Raw genomic sequence first — 11,910 nt, 5'->3', positions numbered from 1 at the left:
TTGTTATTGGGTATGACCCGACTTGGATCATAACATAGTGGCCACGTTAATTTAATATGTCTCTCGGGCATACGAAATACCTTCAAATAAAATATTCAATATATGTTATTATATATTAGATTTTAGATGATATTATATAATATGATATAATTAATAAATAGAAGTAATAATATAATAAATGTAATTACAAGTAGAAAGTATAGATGTATTAATAATAATATCGATATACATTTTATAAATTTTTAATCATTATCATTGGTTATATTATTATTGTTATTATATTTTTATTAATAAGATTAATCATAATCTATAAATATAAATATATAAATAAAAGGGATATACAAATAAGGATATAGATACAGTTAGATACATACAGGTATATATTAAGAATCAGTAATAACATCAAGACTAGTGTTATTAATATTGTCATTTTTAGAATATAACATATAGATATGAAATTGATATATATTATTATTATCACTAATACTATTATTAATATTAACATAATGAGTATTAATATTATAATTATCAATAATGATATTTTTATTATCAATTTCACTAAAATTATTATTATTTGTGAGTTATTAGTATTATTACTCTTACAATTATTATTATTACTAATTGTTATTATTATTTATATTTTGATTATTATTATTATTATTAATATAATTATAATTATTAATTATTAATAATATTTATATAAATTCTATAAACCTAGAATAATTGTACCAATCTGTTACATATAGTTATTAAACTATTTCTGATTTTATTTTGATCTCCAAACGTCATTACCAGCTACCAAATCGATCACAGATGCGAACAAATGCTGTTATCCATTATTTTCAACTTTATTTTTTTATATATATTTTTGTTCCTAAATGATTCCCTCTGTCATTCGTTTTTCCCATTCTATATATCAATTACAACTATTGTTAGACAGAATCAAATTGCTAAATTAATTAAAAAAAAATTTTACTTCCTCAGTTCTTGAATCCGTTTGGCTAAAACATTTTTTTTTATCAAATGTCAAAATGTAGTAAATCAATCTTGTTAGGAATCATTTACGTAAACTAACTGCAAAATTTCATTTCTCATTCTGTCAAAACGAATTCGAATTGTGAGGTCAAAGTGTTGGTTTTCAAAAGTCAACCGATATGTTTATGGTTAAATTGGAGTTCGTTTTAATGATCTAGAATCAGTTGATGATTCGTACAGTTTCTATGAACGATATGAAACCTTTTTCATGAAGGAAGTTTTGTCTATAACCTTCTCAAAGTCAAAAATCAATTTCCTTTTTGTTCCTGAGTGCAGCGAAGCTGCTGTATTAAAAAAATATGTTTTTTCTTTATTTTCTTTCAAGTTTCAGAAAATCAGATTGTCCATCGAGCTATTCCATTTTATTTATAAATCCTAAAATCCGAAATCATTTTTTTTTATTATGGTTGATATAAACCTCTGTCGACTTTAAGTTTGGAAAGATGAAGATGATTTAGTGAAACAGATACTTAGAGCATATATAAATTCATCGGGGTATTAAATCAGAAAGATCAAAACAGACGGATGGTTAGGGGGTTATGTTGGATACTGAGAGGTCTCGGGTTCGAGCCCGGGCAGTGGCACATTTTTTAAAAAAAAGTCATTTCCTTCAAAGGTAGTCATTTTTTTATTATTATCATTATTATTATTATTATTAGTATTATCATTAAGGTTATTGTTAGTATTACTAATATGATTGAAAACTATCATTATTATTACTTCTACCAATACAACTATTATTATTACTGTTATAATTACAAATAAACATATATATAAAAACACATTACCATTATATTAATATTTCTTAATACTATAGTTTGTTATCAATTAAACTATATTAAAATTTAATATGATAATTATTAATATATACAAAGTATGAATATAATATATTAAATTTTTCTATATAACATAATATAATAAGTATATTATTAATGATAATAACATATAAATTCGTTCGATAACAAATACAAGTTTTAATAAATATACAAATGATATAGGTTCTTGAATCCGAGGACAACCCTGCATTGTTCAGTATCTTCGTATGAATATTTTTACTACAAAATATTATATTGTGAGATCATTTGATTCCCTTTTACTCTTTACATTTTTGGGACTGAGAATACATGCGCTACTTTTACAACTGCTTTATTAAATTCTTTTGAAATACATTTTGAATTGCGAATACATGAAATGCTTTTATAAATGTTTGACGAGATAGACACAAGGAAAACATTCCTCGAATGAATTATGTGGACGTGATAATTGCCACCATTGAATTATGTGGACGTGATAATTGCCACAATTGAAATGAATATTTTTCCCCTGATTATTATTGCTTGGTAACCTAAGAATTAGGGAATATCACTAATTTTGAGAATTAGTGCACGCCTAATTCACGCGAATCCTAAAGGTAGCTACCGAGTTTAACACTCCCACCCAGAATGTTCACTAGACGGAAGGGCTAGTGGACGTGGTGTTTAGTACTTCGAAGTTTATATGATTATTATACAGACGAGATGTTCTGTTTTGGGGATATTATTATGCGCATTATATGTTAAGTTCGGTTACCAAGCCAAGGTATGAAAGCAATGAAAATTAAGTGTTATGTATCGAGAGAATGATTTTATACACAGATTATGTGTATGTTATTTTTGTGCACAAGATATGTGTACGGTTACTAAGATTTATGAAAGATGATTTCGTACACGAGAAAGGTGTACTCTATTTAAAAGATATCGCATGTACATTACATGTGGGTATAGGATTCGGGCTCATTTATACCATGCAGGATTTAAATCTTGTGGTCTATCAAAATGATGAATTTTATTATTTTATGATAAACCTATGAACTCACCAACCTTTTGGTTGACACTTTAAAGCATGTTTATTCTCAGGTATTAAAGAAATCTTCCATTGTGCATTAACTCATTTTAAGGATAGTACTTGGAGTCAATCATGACATATTTTAAAAGACGTTGCATTCGAGTCGTTGAGTTCATCAAGATTATTATTAAGTCAATTATAGTTGGATGTATTATGAAATGGTATGCATGCTGTCAACTTTCAATGTAAAGAAAGTTTGTCTTTTAAAAACGAATGCAATGTTTGTAAAATGTATCATATAGAGGTCAATTACCTCGCGATGTAATCAACTATTGTGAATCGTTTATATTGTATATGAACGGGTCCTTTCAGTACGGGTGTACAAGATGCGGTTATGGAACGTAGTTTCTAGTGGGGGAGTTACACCCCCGCACAAGGAGGTTTTAGTGTGAGATTTCGGATGACGCTTTAGTAGATCCGAAATTTGTGTCGGGACCTAGATTTGGTCGATTTGTGATAAGAGTACAATTTTGGTTATATTTTATGTATGGATTTGGATTTAAATTATCACTGAGGTGGTAATGTGGTGAATCTCGTTGAGGCATAATGGGTATATTTTACGAGCAAGGTGAAGTCCCTCGGTTAAGGGATGTGGTTGTCGGATTCTCTTTTAGAGAATTATTGTGTTGTGCCTATGTGCGATATAGCCTATAGGTGGTTCTTGCTCGATTGTGGTGGCGATGTGTACACGTACGTGTGATGCGTGTGCGAGGATTTCTAAATGAGTGGAATAATTATGCGTGTACGTATATAATATATTTATTTGTGTAGCTTGAGATGTGGAGTGTCGACGTGTTAAAGCACCACGTTTCACGTGATGAGTGAAGTGTCGATGTGCTAAGACACCACTCCGAAAATTATGAAGAGTGAAGTATCGACGTGTTAAGATGCCACTCTAAGAAATGTAACGGGGTGAAGTATTGATGTGTTAAGATTCCACTCCAAGTAATATGACGAGTGAAGTGTCGACGTGTTAAGACACTACTCGGGGTGAAGTGTCGACATGTTAAGACACCACCCGGGTAAAGTATTGACGTGTTAAGATGCCACTCGTAGGGTTAGTGTACGACGTGTTAAGTACTCTAACGGTTGTTATGAACACTGATGGGAAATTTGAGTACCATTCATATGTTGTGACTTGGAAAGTGAGTCTCGTGTAGTTCGGATTCACAATGACACGTGTGGTTGCGGTCATTCCTTGGGATAGTGGCTCTCGTGTAGTTCGGATTCACTAGGGCGCGTGTAGTTCTTCCAATCCCGATTGTTGTGCGGTGGAGGTAGTAAGTCGCGTGTAGTTCGGATTCACTAAGACGCGTGTAGTTTCGGCCAGCCTTCATGTTGCTGGATGTGTGAACTATTGGTTGTTTTATACGCCAATGGTGGGGTCGTAAGGACCATGTCGTGTGATCTATTGGTTGTTTTATACCCCAATGGTGGGGTTGTAAGGACCATGTCGTGTGATCTATTGGTTGTTTTATATGCCAATGGTGGGGTCGTCAGGACCATGTCGTGTGATCTATTGGTTGTTTTATACGCTAATGGTGGGGTCGTAAGGACCATGTCGTGTGATCTATTGGTTGTTTTATACGCCAATGGTGGGGACGAAAGGACCATTTTTGTGTGAATAGTGATGCAATAGTCGTATTTTGCTCACGTGTTTGCGGTAGTTGCATATTAGACGTGTTTGCGCACTACAAGGGATGTTAAGTGGTAAGTGTTATCCGTTAGATTTCACTTTTATTTGGTCTTCATCGGTTACATGGTTGACTTTAGTTTGAGATGTGTTTACTTTTAGCATTGTATTCGGTATGGTACGCTAAAGGGTTGATATCTCGGTATGAGATTTGTGGATTTTTTCCTGATATGAGGGATTGAGCAAGTTTTGGTGCTCAGATTTATGGATTTTAATAAATCACGGGTGACGATTTAGTTGTTAAGGGTAACTCTTTGAGAAGAATTTCCTAGAGGAGTTGGGAGGATACGTGGCGGTTTCGCGTATTCTAAGTGATCGTTGTAGACTTCAGTTGTTGCGTGTATTACACATCTCGAAATGCGTGCAAGTGTGTATTTAGTTATCAAATTAACCTTCGGGTTAATGAGTAAGGTAATGGACGTCGGATTGTAACGTTTGTTCGAGAACCATAGCGTGTAGGTTCGGATTGATTAAGTGATTAGGACCACGAGGACGTGATCGAAATAAGTGGGGGAGAGTTGTAACACCCCGTTTTTCCCCGTAAGTGTTATATAAGAGTATTGTGTAGGTACGACTAGAGTATGAAGGATTGAGATATGTTCGTGTGTGAAGTTCATGTGTGCGAGAAAACGGATCAGACCATGTTAAAGGTCGCGGCGCGGAGGTTGAAGGTTTTTCTTATGCCCGAGAGACATATTAAATTAATGTGGTTAATGTGTTATGATCCAAGTCGGGTCATACCCAATAACAAACTTACCGACACCTTATATGTATTTAATCTTAACGATTGGATCGTTAAATAAATACGCGACACTTGGATTTTAGAAAATGGGTTTTCTAAAATATAATCATTTGAGATAAATTATTTGGATAATTTATATATGACATGGATTTAATTGTTTATAGGTATAAATAATTACATTGTGTTATATTTTATAAATGGGTTTATAAAATATGCAAGTAACTTAATAAAAGGCATGGTTTTATAACTAGTTTTATAAAAAAAATTCATTTTTTTTAAAACCTCCCCATGGTGGACGGTTTTGGGATTACCAAGACACCACCCATGCTTGTTTTATTTAGTTACTTGAATAGCACACTTCCTAAGGAATATGCTTAACAAAGAACTAAGTATTTGACTCATTTAATCAAGGAACAAGTTTGAAAAACTCTCTCACTCATTTCTTGGAGCTGCTGGCCAAAATATACAAGGGATAAAGAGAGGGTTTTGAGCTTGGTAATCTAGTTGACTAAGTGTTAAAATCCTAACCAAATTAAAGGTGGTGTTGGTGCACAAAAGGCTTGTGGGTATTACTTGCTTGAGGCTTCAAGTTAGAGGTTGTTGTTGCTTCATTTTCATCATCATCTTGCTCATATCAAACAACCCTCAATTTACTTGAGGAGGTATAATCTCTACTCTCCTTGTTCTTATATGTAAGCATATGGTTCAAGACTTGATAAAAATATGGAATTCATACAAAATGGTTTAACATATAAACTTGTTTTATAAACAATCATGCTTCCGCTTTCTTTAACTATCATAAAATGGTTTTGTGATTATGTTGACATTTAGAACTTGTTGTTATGTTAAATTCCATCAATGGTATCCGAGCCGAAGTCTATGAAATATGCTTCTTATATATGGTCTTTAAAACCCACCAACTTTGCATTCTATTAACATGCATGAAAGTAGAATGTAAAAATGTTCAGGTTTGGGTGGGTTATGTTTTGGCCAAATTTGTAGGGGTTCTAAAAGTAGTTTTGGAGTTGCCATTTGGTTCATATTTGTTGATATATTGATGTTTACAATAGCCATGACCTTGTGTTTGAATGAATGTATGTTTGGTTGATTTGTTAATCTTTCAATATGGTTGTAATATTCATTCAATTTGGTTTGTAATATTAATTATATATTTGGTATGTAATATTAATTTTGGTTATGTAATTTATTTTATATTTGGTATGTAAAATATATTAGGTTGTATTTTCATTTTTTAGAAGAAATGTATTAGGATATATTTTTTATAAAAGATGAAGATGCAAGATGAAGACAAGGAAGATACAAGATTAAGTGGGAGATTTTGAAATCTCCTACTTTGTGTTATAACCCCTTAACCGGTGGCATTTGTTTTCGGCTAAATAAATGTCTACCAAATTGGCTTGATTGTGAACATATTTGTTTTGCATGCATGGTTGTTTATTGTGTTTGTATGTTTGGTTGCTACAAGTAAATCACAAGTTAACAACAAGCAAAACCACAATTTAATTGGTTGAATTAAAAGTGGCAAAAGGATCACATATATAAAATGGTTTATATCAAGTAATTGGCTTAATTACAAGATATGAAAATGGTTTGTCATAAGTACCATACACTAAATGCATGTTGGTGTATGGCATAAAAGTTTTCTTAAATTAGAAATAATGAAAACTTAAAATCCCTTATTAACAAGGCAAACAAGTTAAACGCCATCCTTTTATGTGACACTTAGGCATATTAGGGAACTCATAATGGGATAAAGGTCACCTAACCATTATGAGCAAACTAATATGATTAAGGTGAATTTCGCATGCTTGTGGGATAAAGGTCACCTAACCACTTGTTTGTTAAATTTACACGTTTACACAAGTAGGATGACTTGATTTGGGAATCCTGAACTTAGGGTCACCGAAGCATGAGGAACAAATCGGCGTTGATGGGATAAATATGCCATGCAAAAGAATTGCATGATCCCATAACTTAGAAGTTGCAAAAGGATTGCAATTGTCATATAATGACTACCTAGCTAAATCAAATGATGGGATAAAGGTCACCTAACCGAAATTTGGTTTAGCGTTGGATTCTAAAATTTAATAAATATCAATTGGATTTAAAGGGTATTGATTGTTAAATTAAAATTGATACTTAAACAACTTTGTTAAATTTTGTAGATGGCCGCCAATAACAACAACATTCCAAACGCACCAATCAACTTTAACAACCTATCGTTGAGGTCAATCCTCGAAAAGGAAAACTCAACCATATGAACTTCATGGATTGGTTTCGTAATCTAAGAATTGTCCTCAAACAAGAGGATAGGGCGTATGTGTTGGAAGACCTCATTCCCGATCAACTGGACGAGGATGATACGGAAGGCATGGCTTATTGGGATAAGTATTGCACCGATTCGGTGCAAGTCACTTGCCTTATGCTTGGGACTATGATACCCAAACTCCAAAAGGACTTCGAGCATCATAGTGCATATGACATGATCACACAATTGAAGGAGATGTTCATTAAACAAGCTCGTGTCGAGCGCTTCGAAACGGTTTGAGCGCTTCATGCATGTCGGATGGACGACTCCCAATCCGTTTCATCTTATGTCCATAAGATGAAAAGCATAATTGATCGAGCGAACCGTCTAAATTGCAACGTGTCTAATGAATTAGCCACGGACCTTATCCTTAATTCTTTGTCAAAAAGGTTTGACACATTCGTATTGAATTACAATATGAATGGTTGGGATAAGAGCATTGGCGAATTACATGCCATGCTTAAGACGGCCGAAGCAAGCATGGGTAAAAGGGCTTCACCCGTGTTTATGATCAATAAAGGTGGGTCCAAAACCAATAACACTTCTAAGCCAAAGGTGGCTAAGAGGAAAGGACCCGCCTACCAAGGCAATGGCAAGGGAAAGGTTGCTGGTAAAACAAATGTAACAACCCAAGCTTTTCCGTTAAAACTTCTGTTAAATACTTGACGATCGTTAGTTAAATCATACGATTTGCATACGCCGAATTTTTTTCCAGAATAGTTAACAGTGGCTACGTGAAACTTTTCGTATTTAAAGTAATTAAATGCGTACTTGATCCTTAGTGGATTACTTGAATTAATATGTTATATTAATTAGTGAACTTAATTCGGTTGACGAATTAAACTAGAAACGACACGATTAAAGTTAATCGCCTAGAAAACTTTTCAGTTCACGAAACTCAGAAAAACGATAGAATAATTATTGTTAATAATTATTGAACTTATGAAAGAAATTTAATTTATTATTTACTTAATGAATTAAACACGGTGCTTTTGTTTCAACGACTAGTTAACGTGCCGGAGATTCGGTACGGTTAATGGCACTCAAAACGAACCACGCGCGAACGAGCTTTTACACAAAACGAGCCCGAGACCCGAGCCCGAGGCCACATGGACATGACCTCATACCTCATCATCCTTGGCCCCATGAGTAGCCAATGCATGTTGACTATTAGTTTAGGCCCATGTTTGTTGACTAATTAGTTTAGGCCCATGTTTGTTGACTTTTGATTTTTAGGCACTAAATAACTAGTTAGATAATCCTCTCATTCCATCCTAACTATGAAAAATGCAGCTCATTCCTCCTCCCTCTCTTCTTCTTCACATCAAACACACACACACACACACACAAATCAACCATCAAACTTGCTTGTTTGCTCTTACTCGTTTGATCAATCTTGCTCCGATCGTCGTTCTCTACGCGTGCGTATCATTAATTTTGTGATCAAAGGTATAATTACATAAATCCTAATCTTTAAAATCTGATTTTTATTAACGTTTCATGGATTAGGTTGTCTATTGCTCAAGTCTTGATGTTTGATGAATACTAGATGCGATAAATTGCTCGTTTTGATTGATTAATGCGAAAACCGAATTGTTTATTGCATGTACAGTAAATTTTGACTTTTTAAATGTATGATATTATGTAATATTCAGAATTCTTGCGAAAAACTATTAACTTTAGGCTTTGGAATTGCTTGATTTCGTTTCCGGATGATCAAGTTATGATCAATTGAAATTAACGTTGTGTTTTTGTGATTGATCGGAAATTCGGGGTTTGATAGACCACGAATTGGATTGTGAAATTAATACCATTTAATAGGTAATTTAAAAACACTCAGGTTACACTAGGATATCATGTTGTTTGCTTATGTATAACTTGAGATATGCTTGATTTAGTGAAAAAGTTGATTCATACAGCACTTGCATGAAAATAGCCTTGTATGATAAAATGTGTTAACTTCTAAATTTAAAGCTTTACATATTTGAAATGTACACAAAAATTACTTCATCTTTCATGTAGATATCATAGGTTAATTGTATCTAGATCTTCGGGTAATCGCGTGCGAATGTGACTAGCGAAACTAGAATCGAATCTGTAAATTGCTCTATGTTTTATACTCTGTTGATTGTGTTTATTGAATGAGCATGTAAGCTTCTGGAATATTAATTTTAACATGATATGTGACTTATTTTTAGTTTATGTCAATCTCTGAAACCTTATGCAGTGGGCACAATAGGGCCATACTTTATGTAAATTCTGATTTGAGCTGAAAAACTGAATGTTCAACTTGCACGAATAAACTGTACAAATTGGCTAAATAAAAATTGCTCAACCTTTTATATGTGTTATTTTAACTTGTCCTTCAACCATGGCCACTGGTCTTGTATTAATTTCATGTCTCTAGCTCCGGTTATAGCCAAAACGAAATCAGTGCGCGGTCAGAAACTGACTTGGCAAACCATAAATGTATCCCTTCTGATTCCTGACTTTTAATTATCGTATGAGATCCTGGCCAGACTTTTTGGAATCGATTTTGAGTATACTTATGATCTGGAGTTTTTCATGTTTGCATGAATTTTGTACTATGAGATAATATGCTAAGTTTGCTACATGTACATGAACTTTGTGCACAACGATAAACTGAAATTGTGAAATTGACCATGTATGACCTAAAACGTGTTGTTTGACTTAGGTTTGACATGTTGACCAACATTTGACATGAACCTACTGATGTTGACCTTAGTTGACTACTTTGACCAAGTTTGACTTTTGGTTTGACTTTGGTTGACTTTGTTTGACTTGCATGATGTAGTTGACTATATGTTGACTTTTACTTTGAAAAGCGTCGAGTCGAGCAATAAGACAACTTATACTACGAAACCACACTTGTTTAAGACATATTTATTGACCAACCTAAATACATATACTTAGGTTGCATTACTCGGCTATAAACCGTACAAGTAAATTGTCCACTTTTCAATCCGAGCTTTATTCAAAGGTGAGTCTACAGTCTCGCTTTTTACATGTTTTCAGGGATGAGAATACACGCTGTTATACTTACATTATCAAATGCGTTTTGTATTGACACGAGTACTATATATGCATATTGAGTTTGTACACAAAGCCTCTAGCTTGAATACTTTAAATACCAACGGTGTAGGCACAATTTAGATGGACGGATCCGTTAGTTTGACAACCTCACCCGCTATAAAAACTGTGGTGCATTTATTTTGAACATAATACATTCGTACAAGTGTATAACATTTTTATGAGGTAAAGGCGGGTATAGTGGATTCTATACTCGGGTCATTGCTAGTATTCAGGTGCTCATAGATTATGCAAACGTTTCGCAACTTGGAGTTGTACTTGTAAAATCTCGTGGTCAAGGAACTTAAACTATTTTCTGATAACTATTTTTCAGATACTATACAACGTTATTTAACACTGTGGTTTACGAACAAATGAGATAAAACTTGACATGGTATTGTCTACAAATATTTGAAACTTGACATGGTATTGTCTACAAATGATTGAAACTTGACATGGTAGTGTCAACAAACTTTTGAAATGGGACACGGAGTTGTCTACAAACTTTTAACATTGAACCTTGGTGGTCTTTCACTAATAACCATTTTAGAAATGTATTTCTTAAACATACTATATTGTTTACCTAAAATCTGTAGATTCACTCAACATTGTTGTTGATCCGTTTTGCGTGTTTTATTCTTAGGTATTAATTACTTCCGCTGTAGAATATTGCTGTTACATAGAAGTCAAGCCAAGCACTGGGACCGGAGTTAACATTCCGTTAAATGGATTTTTGACGGGGTGTTAAAGATGGTATCAGAGCTTTGGCTATAGGGAACTAGGATACATTAGTGTGTCTAACCGTAGGACGCATTAGTTAAGTCTAGTCTATAGTCGTGTGTCTTGGACGACTTTTATGCACCGTAGTTACACTGTATGTGTCACTATACTACATGTAGGGCTACACATTACATCACGTACATATATACCTTACACTCATATGATATGGACTTGAACTGAACACCATACTACAAAACACATACGTACACGCGACGCGAGATTTAACTAAATTAAGTTGATTACGCCATCTTGAACTTATGGAGTGATGTCGAATGGAAATGTGAGATAGCGTAATGTAATGACCGGGATTACATTACGGTAACTCATATAGAAGTTCCGACATCGCAAAACAAGGAA

This window comes from Rutidosis leptorrhynchoides, chromosome 5 (genome assembly GCF_046630445.1).
Source record: "Rutidosis leptorrhynchoides isolate AG116_Rl617_1_P2 chromosome 5, CSIRO_AGI_Rlap_v1, whole genome shotgun sequence".
Lineage (NCBI taxonomy): Eukaryota > Viridiplantae > Streptophyta > Magnoliopsida > Asterales > Asteraceae > Rutidosis > Rutidosis leptorrhynchoides.
This window is presented reverse-complemented; position numbering follows the sequence as displayed.